The sequence below is a fragment of the Stegostoma tigrinum genome, chromosome 44 (genome assembly GCF_030684315.1).
Source record: "Stegostoma tigrinum isolate sSteTig4 chromosome 44, sSteTig4.hap1, whole genome shotgun sequence".
In the NCBI taxonomy this organism is placed as follows: domain Eukaryota; kingdom Metazoa; phylum Chordata; class Chondrichthyes; order Orectolobiformes; family Stegostomatidae; genus Stegostoma; species Stegostoma tigrinum.
Window position 1 is genome coordinate 3,122,280 of NC_081397.1, and position 14,820 is coordinate 3,137,099.

The following is a 14,820-nucleotide window of genomic DNA, read 5'->3' on the forward strand; positions in this document are numbered from 1 at the left end:
AATATTCAATTGTATTTGCATGTACCTTTGCTTTGTGCCCATTTGATGACTAAACTCTGGTGGCTGGTTCCAGACTGTCCTCAAGGTGAGACATTTGTTCAGTATTCAACATTTCAAACGTGTGTTTAATTACTTAAAATCTACTTTTTTTAAAATGAGGTAAATAGTTTCATGTGCAATGCTACTGCCATCTAACAAAATACTGTTAAGTTGAACTCTCCACTGGAAGCGTATCCTTCCCTCATAAGATCAGCAATACCATGCACTTTACTGAAAGTCACAAACCATTGAAATCTGGCAAGTGGACAACCTGTCAGTGAAGCATTGCCTCACCACTGCTCCTGGTAATGCGACAGTCTGTGTGCTCTGTGCTTTGGATATCTTGCGTTTAATAGAAGATTTTAACAATTTCATCATTTGTAACAAATTAAATTCCAGTCATGAGCAGAAATCCAACAAAACCTAATCATGGAACACAGGGGAAGGTAAAGATTGTTGTCATTCAAAGGAAAAGATGTGTAAAGCTGAATTTGGGGGTGAGGGGGGACACCTTGTCCTGCAGTGGGAATAAGCAGGCGATTTGAAAAACAGGTTACATGAAAACAATTTGTAGAAAGCTGACATTACACTTCAGGCCTGGAGATTCGGAACACTTTTGAATTCAGTAAAGTGGAATGAACAATATCATGCATGAAGAGAGAAAACAGCACAAAATTAAACTAGGAAGAGACATAAAAGCTTTCCCCTGTATTCCATGATTGGATGTTCTCGGACTTTTGATCATGATTAGAACATAAATTTGTCACAAGTGATAAAACAATTAAAACCTTCCATTTAAAAGCAAGCTGTGCAGACACAGATATTACCAGGGGCAGTGGTGAGGCAATGCTTCACTGTCTGGTTGTCCACTTCGCAGATTTCAGGTGGACTGAGTGAAATCACATGACTGGTGATCTTATGAGGCAAGGACATTGCTTCAAGTAGAGAGATCAGCATAACAGCATTTATTCAGATGACATGCTTCTAACAGTTGCATTGCACGTGAAATTATTCACCTTGCCACAAAAAGTTGAGGTTTTTGAAAACGTGTTGAATTGTTGGATGCTGAAGTACTGTCTCACCTTGAGGACAGTCTGGATCCAGCCGCCAGCAAATCATCATCAAATTAATCTGAAGCAAAGGAACATGCAAACGCAATCAAATGTTTTGTTTTGCACTTTGCATTCTATCCCTGTTGGTGTATGAGATGGATGGACATGCTGTGGTGAAAATCGTTTGGCCAAGAGGCTGTTCTGCAAGATGAACTTGCTTGGAGGATGGCAAATTTTGACAGTGTGAGGCAAGAACTTCCAAAATCTGGCAGTGTATATTTGCTGGTAACGGGACAGCTGGAAAATGGGAAGGCTTCAAAAGTGAGATAGTGAGAATCCAGAAACAATATGTTGCTGTGAGGGTGAAGGGCAAGGATGGCAGGGATATGGAATGTTGGATGACTGCAGAAATTGAGGCTTTTTCTGAAACAAAGAAGGATACATACGTCAAGAACAGACAGCAGGGATCAAGTGAATCCCGAGGAGAGTATAAAGCCACCAGAACTATACGTAAGGAGGAAAGCAGGAGGGCACAGAGGTGACATGGGATAGCTTTGCCAAATGAGAGTAAGGAGAATCCAAAGGGATTCTACAAGTACATAAGGATAATAAAGTAACGAGGGAGAGAATACAGCTCATTAAAGATCAACTTACGTGTGGAATCGCTGGGGGGGGGGGGGTAAGTACGAAATGAGTAGTTTGCTTCAGTTTTTTATTGTGGAGAAGGATATGGAATCTAGAAATCTTGGAGAAATAAAGAGTGATATGTTTAAATCATCGATGCCACAGAGTTTGGCTGAAGTTGTCTCACTATTGAAGAAACATGGTAAAGGAAAGCCAGGGATCTATAGAAGGAACGAGCCTGACATCAGTGGTGGGCACGATGTTGGAGGAAACCCTGAGGGACATGATTTGGATGTATTTGGAAAGGCCAGGACTGATTCGGGTTGGTCAGTATGGCTTTGTGCATGGAAATCGCATCTCACTAACTTGATTGAGTGTTTTGAAGAAGTAACAAAGAGGATTGATGAAGGCAGAGCAGTTGGTGTGATCTACATGGAGTTCAGTAAGGCATTCGACAAGGTCCTGCATGGTAGACTGGTTAGTGAGGTGAGATGATGTGGAATATAGCAGGAACTAGCCATTTGGATACAGATCTGGCTTGAAGGTCAAAGACAGAGGGAGGTGGTGGAAGGTTTCATTTCAGATTGGAGACCTGTGACCAGTGGTGTGCCACAGAGATTGGTGCTGGGTCCGCTCCTTTTCCTTGTTTGGTTGTGAGCGTATGACATGAAAATGAGTCATGCATTGGACATAGGAACATAGAAAATAGGAGCAGGGGAAGACCGTTCAGCCCTTCAAACTGTGGGATGTTTTAATTGCCACTGTTTTAATTGACATGAGTGAACCAGATGGGTTTTTCTGACAATCGGCAATGGATTCACTGTCATTAGATTGTTAACTCCAGATATTTATTGAATATAAATTCCCACATCTGCCGTGGTGATCTGAGTCCCTCAGTGCTGAACCCCACTGACTGCAGCACTCCCTCAGTGAAGCATTCCCTCAGCCAGGAGTGCTGCAGTAGGGGTGCTGCGCGGAGGGAGTGCAGCACTGAGGGAATGCTGCAGTAGCGGTGCTGCGCTGAGGGAGTGCTGCAGTTAGTGAGATTCAGCACTGACGGACTCAGCACTGATGGCGGGGTCTCAGCACTCAGGGAATGCTGCACTGAGGGGTTTCAGCACTGAAGGGAGTGCTGCACAGTGTGGGGTTAGCACTGACAATGGATCAGCACAGAGGGATGTCAGCACAGATGGAGTGCTGCACTGAGTGAGCGCTGCTCTGAGGTGCGGGTCAACACCGAGGGGATTCAACAGAAAGGGTGCTGCACTGAGGGGATGCTGGTCTCGAGGGGCTGGTGGAGTCAGCACGGTGGGGGTGGTCAACACCGAGCGAGGGCAGAACTGAGGGAGGGTCAGCACTGAGATGGGAGGGCTGAACATTAAGGGAATGCTGCACTCAATGGGGTCAGAACTGGGGGCATGCTGCACAGATTGGAGTAGCACTCAGTGGTGGGTCAGCACTGAAGGAGTGCTGTACTGTAGTGGGTCAGCTTTGGGGAGGTCAGCACAGCGGGAGTGCTGCACTGAGCGAGTGCGGCAATGAAGGAAAGCCAATTTTCAGGGAGTGCCGCACTGTCAGAGCATCAATAATAAGGGTGTGCTATGCTGTAGAAGGGTCAATAACAAAGGAATTCTGCACTGTCAGGGGGTTAATATTAAGGGAGTGCTACAGTTTCAGAAAGTTAATGTTGATGGGGGGGCAGCATAGCGTAAAGTGGCGATGGCTAAGTGGTAAGTCAAGCTGCACTACTGAAGGGTCAGGACTGAGAGAAAGCTACCCTCTCAGAAGGTCAGTATGAACGGATAGCTTCACTGTCAGGAGGTCAATCTACACAGTGCTCCAGCACTGAGGCTCAATATTAAGTGGCTGCTATAGTGTCAGAGGGTCAATGATGAGCATGTGTAGAAATGTTGCAGAGTAATGACTGAGGGAGTGCTGCATTGTCAGTGTCATCACTGAGTGAGCTCCACACTGTCAGGAGGCCAATTTTTAAGGAGTGCTGCACTGTCAGAGGGTCATTACTGATGGACTACTGCACTGTCAGAACTGTCAGTCATCAGAGGACTGCACTGTCAGAGGGTGAATGTTAATGGTATGCTAGACAGAGTGGGGTCAGCACTGAGGGAGTGCCACACTGAGGGAAGTCATTACTGAGGGAAACTGCCATCTCAGAGGGTCAACAGTTAGAGTGTGCCAGAGGGTCAGTGCTGAGGAATTACAGCACTGAGAGACGGTCAGCACTCCCCCAGTCCTGACTCTCCGACGGTTTAGCGACTCCCTCAGAACTAACCATCTGGCAACAAGGTACCAACTCAGAACTGACCCTCTCTTTGTTTTGACAATTTAAACATGAGGACGTTCAGCACTTCCTCAGTACTATTGCTCCCTCAATTCTTATCCCATTACAATGAGGCACTGCATTAGTATGGCCCTCTGACAAAGTAGCACAGCCTCAGAACTGACCCATTCATAATGAAGCTTTCCTCAGTACAGACCCTCAGAGTGTTGCTCTAACACAGCACTGACACTCCAATCCTGTAGCACTGTCTCAATTCTGACCCCGTTACAAGGAGGCAACAGCTCTGTACTGACCCTCTGACAATTATGTAGGCCCGCAGATCTGACACTCTGACAGTGCTCGAAGACCTCAGTCCTGTCCCTCTCATGGTGAGGCACTTATTCAGGTCTGACCCTGTTACATTGATCTTCCTCATTGTTGACCCTATCGTGGTGCATAATTCATTGACACTGACCCACTCCCAGTGTGGCATACCTTTAATAATGAATGTCTGACAGTGCAGCATTCTCTCAGTATTGACCCTCTGACAGTATTTAGGGGAGTGCTGCACTGTCAGAGTATGGACTGAGGATGACCTGCACTGTCAGAGGGCAAATATTAATGGAGTGCTCGGGTTAATTTTAATGGAGTTGTGCAGTGTCACAAATTCAACATTAAGAGAGTGCTGTGCTGTGAGAGGGCCAATATGAAGTAAATGCTCCACTCTCAGAGGGTCAATTTGATGGGAGCATATCTCTCTGACACTGTCTTATTGGAGGGTCAGTTCTAACGTAGTGCTGCTCCGTCCGAATGTTCGTATAAAGGGAGTGACGCACTATCAGATATTCAGGGAGTGGTGAAATGAGGGGGCGTCAGCTCTAAGTGGGTGAGCACTGATTGTGTGCTGCAGAGAGTGGGCTCAGCACTGAGGGAGTCCTGCACTGAGAGGCGGGGGGAGTCTGCACTGAGGGAAGCCAGCAATGAGAAAGTGCTGCATAGAGTAGGGTTGCACTGAGCAGGTGCTGCAGTGAGGGGGGTCAGCACTGAGAGAAAGCTGTACTTTTAGATGTTCAATATTAGTGTGTCCTGCACTGTGAAAGGGTCAATATGACGGCAGACTGCGTTATCAGAGAGGCAATGATGAGCGTATGCTGCACTGCTGAAGTGTTACAATTGAAGGGGTGCTCCATGGTCAGTGTCGATGGTAAGGGACCGTGGCATTCTCAGTGTTATTGCTGAGAGAATACCAGGCTGTTGGAGGGTTAATACTGTGGCAGAGATACACTGTCAGAGAATCAATCATCAGAGAGTACGCACTGATGGAGGGTCAGTACTGAGGGAGTGCCTCATAATCAGAGGGTCGGTTGTCTGGCAGTGCTGGAAAAGCTCAGCAGGTCTGGCATCTGTGGAGGCGAAAACAGAATTAACGTTTCCTTCCTCAGAACTGTTCTGAGGAAGTTCCCCAGCCCAAAATGTTAGCTCTGTTTTTCTCTGCACAGATGCTGCTGGGCCCGCTGAGCTTTACCAGCAACTTTGTTTTTGTTACTAATTTACAGCATCCACAGTTCTTTTGGTTTTTGTTGTCTGACAGTGCTTGTTTGTTTGTGCACCAATCTCTCAATGTGGATTGAATGAACCATCTCACGGGACAGAACCTCAGTTCATCAACCCCCACAAAATGGGCCTCTCAAAGTCTGCCATATCCTTTGTAGTGATCTTCGCAGCAGCTGCACTCCCTCAGTGTGGTCCCTCTGATAGTGCAGTGCTCCTTTAATATCGACCTTCTGAAAGCACAGCACACTCTTAATATTGGCCCTTCAACAGTGCAACACTCCCTCAATGATGACACTGTGACAACGCAGGATTCCCTCAGTACTGGCTCTGCACGCCCCTAAGATTGACCCTGTGACAGTGCACATTCCCTGAATATTGGTCATCCAAGAGAGTGGCAAGTTTTCCTACACTACTGATCTTCTGGCAGTGCAGCATTCTGTCATCACTGACTCCTCGATAGTGCAGCAACATGCTTCTCATTGATCCCACCGCCACACCCCTCCACCCGACAGTGCAGTGCAGCACTCCCTCTGTACTGACTCAACATTAATATTGATCCCCTGATGGGCGGTTCCCCTTCATACTCACCCCCTCAAAGAGAAGCTCTCTCTCATCTTTAACCTTCTGACAAAGCAGCACTCCCTTAATATTAACCCGCTACCAGTGTGGCACTCCGTTACAACTGAACTTCTGACAGTGCACAGCTCCAAAACAAAATGCTCCTCTGAGTGTTGCACACACTCAATATTGGCCCTCCAACAGTGTAGCACTCCCTCAATATTGGACTTCTGACAGTACTGCGCTACTGATCCTTTGACAATGCCCCGTCATGTCAATCTTCTGACGTTATAGCACTCCTTCAGTACTAACTCTCTGTGGGTGCAGCATCTTCTCAGGACTGATTCTGTGATATTTCAGCATTCCCACATCACTAACCCTCTGACAGTGCAGCCCTCCCTTTATATCAACCCTCCAACAGTGCATTATTTCCTTAATATTGGACCTCTGATTGTGTGATACTCCCTCAGTGTCAAACTTGACAATGCAGCACTCCCTCAGAAATAGAGATAACAAAATGTGAGGCTGGATGAACACAGCAGGCCAAGCAGCATCTCAGGGGCACAAAAGCTGACGTTTCGGGCCTAGACCCTTCATCAGACAGGGGGGATGGGGTGGGGGTTCTGGAATAAATAGGGAGAGAGCACATCCTCTGAACTAAGCCTCTGAAAATGGAGCACTCTCTCATTACAGACCCTGACAGTGCTACACTGCCTCAGTGCTCACTCACCACAAGTGCAGCACTCCATTAATAGTGACCCTCCGACAGCGTGGTACTCCCCTAATATTGGTCCACTGACAGTGCGGCACTCCCTTCATACTGACCTGCTCGCAGTGCAGCACTGCCCTAATATCAAGCCTGCAGCTCTATCAGGGTGAGCAAGTGCCCCATTGTCAGCATGTCAATTCTGAGGCAGTGCACAATGCCCTTTAACGTACGAGTCATCATCAATACATAGGTGTCAGATTCTGCGCTGTTGATACGGACGTAGTTATCAAACTGTACCTGTCAGTTCATGTTGTGTGATAGTGGGAGGGTTATTACCAAGCTGATCCTGTCAGTTTCTGCTATATGGATATGTGAAGTTAGTAATCAAAGTGAACCTGTGAGAATCTGTTTGTGAAAATTGGAGTGAAGTTATCACACTGCACCTCAGAATTTAAAAGAAAAACTGTTTATTTGAATGCAGTTATAAAATTGGACCTGTGAAGTTACACTGTGAAACTGGAGTGTTATTAACAATCTGATCTTCTCTGTTGCTACGATGTGGATACGCAAGTGTAGTTATCATTCAGGTCCTGGTAGATTGATATGTGAGCATAGGTATTAATTTGTACATATCAGTTTTCATAATACGAATTTGAGAATGTTTTTAGCAAACTGTACATCAATATGCGAGCGTCAATCTGTTTTTTTGCCTGTTTCTACAGGGTGAATGATCGAGCAGAGGTAGCAACACACGCTTGTCAGTTTCTATTTGTCAATGTGGCTGAACTTTGGCAGCCAGTAACATTCTCTGTGAGGGTGCAATTTGTTATGTGGTAGCTGTTATTAGAATGATTTAATGCAGATTAGATTCAGCTCCTGACTGTATATTTTGGATGAGTGTTCAGTCTCTCCATCGTCAAAAAAATGACGTAAACGCCAACAGGCTATGAATGCCAAAATGTGACATTATTGACTTGGTCATCGAGCTGGCTTGTTTTTGTTCACACGTTTTGCCACCATGCTAGGTGACATCATCAGTGGAGCCTCTGATGATGCAACATTATTCTCCTCTGCTTGGAATTTACACTGTCAGGCCTGTTATGCTGAGTACTGCTATTTCAGTTTTCATTTGTATGGGTTTATACATAGGGTCATACATGGGATCCAATTCTGTGTTTGTGTGGAGAACCATCTAGGAATTCCTGTACATGTTTGTTAGGCTTAGGCTGCTACGGTTTCTTTATCCAACAAAAACAAAAAGGTGCTGGATAAGCTCAGCAGGTAAGGCAGCATCAGTGAAGGGAAAAACAGTTCACCTTTCGGGTTCAGTGATGTGTCCTCGGAACCAGTTACGGCTGAGCTGCAGACTTTGCTTTTTGCTCCTGATTTACAGCATCCACAGTTCTTTGGTTTTATTTGGTTACTTTGTCCCAGTTCAACTGATGGCCTTCGTTGTCTGAATGTATCACATATTCAGATAATAAAGGCCATCAGGTCAATATGGGGACAAAGTAACCATGGTAGCCCAAGCCAAACACAGACACACACAGGAATTCCTCGAGGCATGGTTTTCCAACCAGTCTTCAATCAACAAGCACATAGAATCGGTCCCCATATACGAAAACTCAGATCAAAACCAGAAATGACAGTACTCACCATAATGGACCATAACAGTATAAATTCAACTCAAGAGTGGAATGACATTGACTCATTGGAGGCTCCACTGATGATGCCACTGAGCACGGTGTTGTACTGTATGGAAAAGAAAAAGCAAGCCAGTTCAACAAGCAAGTCAACATTATCCACTACCCGAGCTGCAGATCTTTGCCAAAAACTTTAAATGCTGAAATTTGTTCAAACTGGGCAGGTGTGCATTGTGAATGCTGAAAAAAACAAACAAAACTTGTATTTCCTCAGTGTTGTTTGAACAAATCTCACTGGAAATTGACCTCAACGTGTGTCTGACTCAATCTGCTTTGTGACTGCGGAAAGGATGTTCTCTGCTCTGACAGCTGTAACATACCTTCTGTTTGTTAGATGCAGCTAGTCACACTTGGCTTTGTGCCAAGGGAATATTACTTTCTCTTAGTCACTCAAGTATTTGGCTGGAGGGAGACAGAAGAGAGCCCTCCTGTAAATCACCATCAGCCAACTTTGATAATATTTCATTGATCAATGCAATGTTCAGTTAATAATCATGACAATATTTCATTTCAAGTCAGGAATCTGAACAGAATTAGGTGTTTGATGATACTCTTGCTCTGAGCTGCTTCTTTGTCTTGTGATTTTTCTTTTTGTTAATTCCATACCAATTGAGTGAAGTGCAGACACTAAGTGTCCAGATCCACGAATGGGATTACACAATGCGAGTGTGTCTGTGGATATGAGTTTTTGTTTATCTATTCATGTCTCACACAATCTGAGCCTTTGTTAAATTACTTATGTATTCACACAGCAGAGACTGGCAGGGACCGATGAGATTCTGCCCTGTGTTTATTTGAGAAGTCAAACTGTACTTGACCGTGGTTTTCTTTCCCCTTTGTGAAGATGAGAATGTTGTTGTCAGTTCTTACCTGATTGTGTGTGATGTGGGAATGTTTGTGTCAGTTTCTGCAAGGTGAGTATACTTATCCATCTGTATCAGTTGTTTTCTGCTATCTGAATGTAGGAGAGTAGGCTTCAATCTTTGCTTCTCAGTTTCTGCTATGTCAACAGGTGAGCTTGGTTTTTCATCTTTACCTGCAAGTTCCGAGCTTTGAACGTGTGGGTACAATTGTTAACATAATTCTGAATGTTTCTGCTTGTAAAAATGCAACCATATTCATCCAATCGTAATTGTCATTTTCAAACAAGTGAATATGAATATCAGACTGATATCTACATTGTCAGTTTCTGTTCTGTAATTGAGTGTGCTTTTCAGTGTTTAATTAGTTATTAATTTGTATTATTAATTTAAATGGTTAATTTATTTATTAATTATATTATTAATAATATAATTATTATTACTATGCAGTTACTAATTTGTACCAATTTTTCTTGGTTTACAATGTCACTAGAGAGCTGATCTGTACCTGTCAGTTTCTGCTGAGAGTTTATTTATCAAATTGTTCCTGTCAGTTTCTGCTCTGTCAATCTGAGAGTGCAGTTATTAATCTATACCTGTCAGTTTCTGCAAGGTGAATGAGGGAGTTCTGTTATGAACATACACCATCAGATTCTGCTCAGAGAAGTGAGAGCAGTTATGCTGCCACCATCAACTTTGCTCTGTAAATCTGAGTGCAGTTATTCATCTGCACTTGTCAGTTTCATGGTTGTGAATGTGAGTAAGTAGCATTCTCTCCCCAACTGTTTCTTTTTCTTGAATATCAGTTTAGTTATCATCCTGTCCTTGTGGAGGCCAGGGAACTTGGGGAAATAAATATGGATGTCTTGAAAATAGTCTGCATGACATTAACAGGAGTTGTTAGAGGCAGCAAGAGTAAAAATACAAAGTGGCTAAATCGACAGGACCCAAACAAGTTTTTGTAGATTTTCAGGATATCAGGATTTTGTGGGAAGCTGTGTTGATAATTTGAACAAATGACATTGTTTTCGTGCTTTCTTGTAATATTTCGAGGGAAGGATCATCCCATCCCTGTCACATATTGCAATACAAATGTGTGACTATGGTCATCAAATGTGTACACTCAGTTTCTGTTATGTGAATGTGACAGTGCAGTTATAAATCTCAGTTTCTGCAGTGATAATGAGAGTGTAATTATCAGTCTGTCAGTTTCTGCTATATCCATATGGGTTTAGTTATTATCAGTACATGTTAGTTTCTGTCATATAAATGTGAGAGTGTCATCAGCCTGCCCCTGACAGTTACTGTACTGAAGGTGCGTGACTGTAGTTACCAAGCTGTAGCTCTCCATTACTGCCATGTGAATGAGGGTAGTTGTGCACCTACACCTTGGCTTTCTAATGATCAATGTGTGAGTGTCGTTGTCATTTATATACCTGTTTGGATTTGCTTGTCAATCTGAGTTTAGTTATCGATCTGTACTTGTCAGATTCTGCTGAGAAAGTGTATGATTAGTTATCAAACTGTACCTGTCAGTGTAAACAATGTGAAATCGGGAGATTTATTATTAATCTGTTCCTGTCAGTTTTTGCTGTGTGGATATGATAGATGTGTTATCAAAAGTTCTGTCAGTAACTACCATGTGAGCATCGGAGTCTATTTACCGGTCAGTCCCTGTCCGTTTCAGCTCTGTATCCGAGTGTGCAGTTATTAGTCTGCAACTGGTAGTCTCTGCTACATGACTATTTCAGGGCATTCATCAAACTTTCCCTATCAGGGAGTGAGGGTGCTGTGAATGTGCTTAGCAATTTGGACTTGCCAGTTACGGTATAGAAATGTAAATAACAATTTCTCCTTGTCAGTTTCTGCTGTATGTGTTAATGAGTGGAGTTAGAAATCTGTACACATGTTTCTACCACACAAATACAGGTACAGATGTTACTCTTTCTCTGTATGTTTCTGCTACGTGAATATCTAAGCATGGTTACCAATTGGTACATGCCAGCTGCTGCTTTGTGAATCTGTGAATTTAGTTGTCAGCCCATGCCTATCAGTTTCTGCTTTAAGAATGTATGAGTGCAGTTATCAACATGTACCTGTCAGTTATTGCTCCATCTATTTGTTTTGTGCAATGGATTGTGTAGAAGCAAAAGGTTTTGTAACTCCAACAGTGCACAGGCTAACTGGGAGAAGTTATCAAGGGCTGTTGATAACATCAGATTTTCTGACTGCATAGTAACATAATTCTGTGAATAATGCTGTGGAATAGACAGATGTGGCATTCCTTCCTTCGAGTCTAAAGGAAAAGGGCAACGAACAAATCAACTGTATTCAGCTGAATGACCACAATGTTCCTTCTACAGGGAAGGGTATTGGCTAATTCACTTCATTATTCTCATGAATATTACATAACCCTGCTCTGTGGCGTGACGGTGCATGGCAGCAGCAATACTCTTATGATGTGCTGTTGTGGGGATGAAGAAAGCAAAAGGACTTGTATTTTCTGTCTTACAGTGGAGAAGATTTAAACTTATTGAACATGGTCAAACTCTTTGCCAAAAATAATTGACAAATACAAGATTTAGTTAAGTGGATCATTCTTTGTGGCTTTAAATGGTGATTCCATCATTAATGTGAAGAAACAGCATTCTGTTTTCTGGCTTTTTTTTTGTAATTTCATTTGGAGGGGCAAGTGACACATAGAAAACTGTTTAACCTAGTTGCCAAATTCACTTCCATGCTTCCCCACCGACGCCACCCTGCCCCCGATCCAAAAAGAAGTTTTGCAAGCCAGATGGAAAATATGGTTTCTGTTCCTGAAGGTGAACATGTTGAGGATCACGTTGTAATGAAGTTGGGGTTGGCAAATCTTATACTGCCATGGCACACTTATTGAAATGGAATGCTGGCTGAATGGGATCAGAATTGTCAGGTGCTTGTTTTTGTCTACAATCAACCTGATGGGCTGAAAGGTCTTTTTTCTGTCCTGTAGACTCCTCCTCCGCTTATATAAAAAAGCCGTAAACATTTTGTATGTATCCACTTGTTACCTGTAGTGTGTATGGGTATATATTGTTGTTCGTCTTTGTATGTTATGTGTTCATACAGACAGCATATTTGGGACTCAATGTGAATCAGTCAGCAGCTTTGTGTGTGTGTCTGCATGTGCTCAGTAGTGATTTGCTACTTGCCAGTAACACTACTTGTCACATGTGGTTGTTGAAACTATGTAACATGATGTCTTTCATTGAGGGGGTAACAAGGTGTAGAGCTCGATGAACAAAGCAGGTCAGGCAGCAGAGGAACAGGAAAGCTGACATTTTGGGACTGTTAGAAATGGGTGAAGAGAAAGGGACTCTGCAATAAATAGAGAGAAGTGAGGAGATGATAATGAAAGGTGGATAAGTACCAGATAGGTGGAGAGAAGATGGACAGGTCAAGGAGGCAGGGCTGGAGCCAGTAAAGGTAAGTGTAGGGAGGGAGTTTGGATGTGGATTGGTCAGTTGAGGGAAGATGGAGTGGTCAGGGAGGTAGGGATAACACGACTAGGCCAGAAGTGCAGGTTTGGGTTGGTCAGTGAAGTGGAAGGAGCAGATTGGTCAGAGAAAAGATGTACAGGTCATGGAGGCAGGGACCTACTGGACGGGTTTGGGGTGGAGAGATTTTGAAGCTCACATTGAGAACATTGGGTTGCAGGGCTCTCAAGCGCAATATGAGGTGCTGTTTGTGCAGCCTTCTGGTGCAACATTGTGGCACTAGAGGTAGCGTGGGATGGATATGTTGTCCAAGGAGTGGAAGGGGGTACTGAAGTGGTTCGCAACTGGGAGTTGCATTCATTTGTCAAGATCAGAGCGTAGGTGTTCAACAAAGCAGTCTCCAAGCCTCCGCTTGGTTTGCCCGATGTCGAGGGGGGCACATCGGGAACAGCGGATACAATGCACCCCATTACAGGACATGTAGATGAACATCTGTTTAATGTGGAAGGTTTTCTTGGGGCTTGGGATGGGGATAAGGGGAGAGATGTTGGGGCAAGTGTTGCACTTCCTGCTGATGCAGTGAAAAGTGCCAGGATGGTGGGGCTAGTGGGAGTGTGGAGTGGACAAGGGAGTCAGAGAGAGCAGTACCTCTGGGAGGCAGATAAGGGTCGGGAGGGGAAAAAAGTGTCCGTGGGAGTGGAGTGAGATGGAAGGTGGCAGAAGTGGTGGAGGTTCATGCCTTGAGTGCAGAGTTTGATGAAGTGACACTTGATGATAAGAGGATATTGTCTTTGTCTTTGAGAGATAATGGGAACTGCAGATGCTGGAGAATCCAAGATAAAAGTGTGAAGCTGGATGAACACAGCAGGCCAAGCAGCATCTCAGGAGCACAAAAGCTGACGTTTCGGGCCTAGACCCTTCAGACAGGAATGTGGAATAAATAGGGAGCAAGGGGGAGGCGGACCAAAGATGGAGAGAAAAGATGATAGGTGGAGAGGAGAGTATAGGTGGGGAGGTAGGGAGGGGATAGGTCAGTCCAGGGAAGACGGACAGGTCAAGGAGATGGGATGAGGTTAGTAGACAGGAAATGGAGGTGCGGCTTGAGGAGGGGGTAAGGGATGGGTGAGAGGAAGAACAGGTTAGGGAGGCAGAGATAGGTTGGGCTGGTTTGGGGAGGCAGTGGGCGAAGGGGAAGACCTGGGCTGCTTTATGGATGCGGTGGGAGAAGGGGAGATTTTTAAGCTGGTGAAGTCCACATTGGGAACCCTGCATCCCAATGGTGTCAAGAGGAATAGGAGTTGCTGTTCCTGCAACCCTCAGGTGGCATCATTCTGGCACTGCATGAGGCCCATGATGGACATGTCATCTAAAGAATGGGAGGGGGAGTTAAAATGGTTCATGGCTGGGAGGTGCAGTTGTTTGTTGCGAACTGAGCAGAGGTGTTCTGCAAAGCAGTCCCCAAGCCTCCGCTTGGTTTCCCCAATGTACCAGAAGCTACACTGGGTACAATGCATACAGTATACCACATTGGCAGATGTGCAGGTGAACATCTGCTTAATATGGAAGGTCATTTTGGGGCCTGGGATCGGGGTGAGGGAGGTGTGTGGGCAAGTGTGGCACTTCCAGCGGTTGCAGGGCAAGGTGCCAGGTGTGGTGGGGTTGAGGGGAGTGTGGAGCGAACAAGGGAGTCATGGAGACAATGGTCTCTCCGGAAGGCAGAGAAGGGTGGGGATGGAAAAAGGTCTTGGGTGGTGGGGTCGGATTGTAGATGGTGGAAGTGTTGGAGGATGATACGTTGTGTCTGGAGCTAGGAGGGTGGTGTGAGACAACGAGGGGGATCCTCTTGAGGCAGTTGTGGTGGGGGCAGGGTGTGAGGGATGTGTTGCAGGAAATGTAGGAGACGCGGTCAAGGGCATTCTCAACCACTGTGGGGGAAGTTTCGGTCCTTGAAGAACTTGGACATCTGG

General features: G+C 44.8%; 1 protein-coding gene and 2 pseudogenes across 3 annotated transcripts in view; 1 reads left to right on the top strand and 2 right to left on the bottom strand.

The window, feature by feature from the left end:
• Nucleotides 1-14,820, top strand: part of LOC132206921 (uncharacterized) — a 1,098,881-nt pseudogene that overhangs the window by 507,725 nt on the left and 576,336 nt on the right.
• LOC132206920 (uncharacterized) overlaps nucleotides 1-14,820 on the bottom strand; it is a 172,324-nt pseudogene that overhangs the window by 124,725 nt on the left and 32,779 nt on the right.
• The window catches only part of LOC132206922 (histone H1-like), a 36,727-nt gene that overhangs the window by 18,230 nt on the left and 3,677 nt on the right, over nucleotides 1-14,820 (bottom strand). For 2 of the 3 annotated variants that reach the window (XM_059642018.1, XM_059642017.1), the window contains exon 3: nucleotides 8,471-8,566. The exons of the other annotated variant lie outside the window; for it this stretch is intronic. The gene's annotated coding sequence lies outside the window, so the exon portion shown is untranslated. The remainder of the gene's footprint in view (nucleotides 1-8,470; nucleotides 8,567-14,820) is intronic. 3 annotated transcript variants of the gene reach the window in all.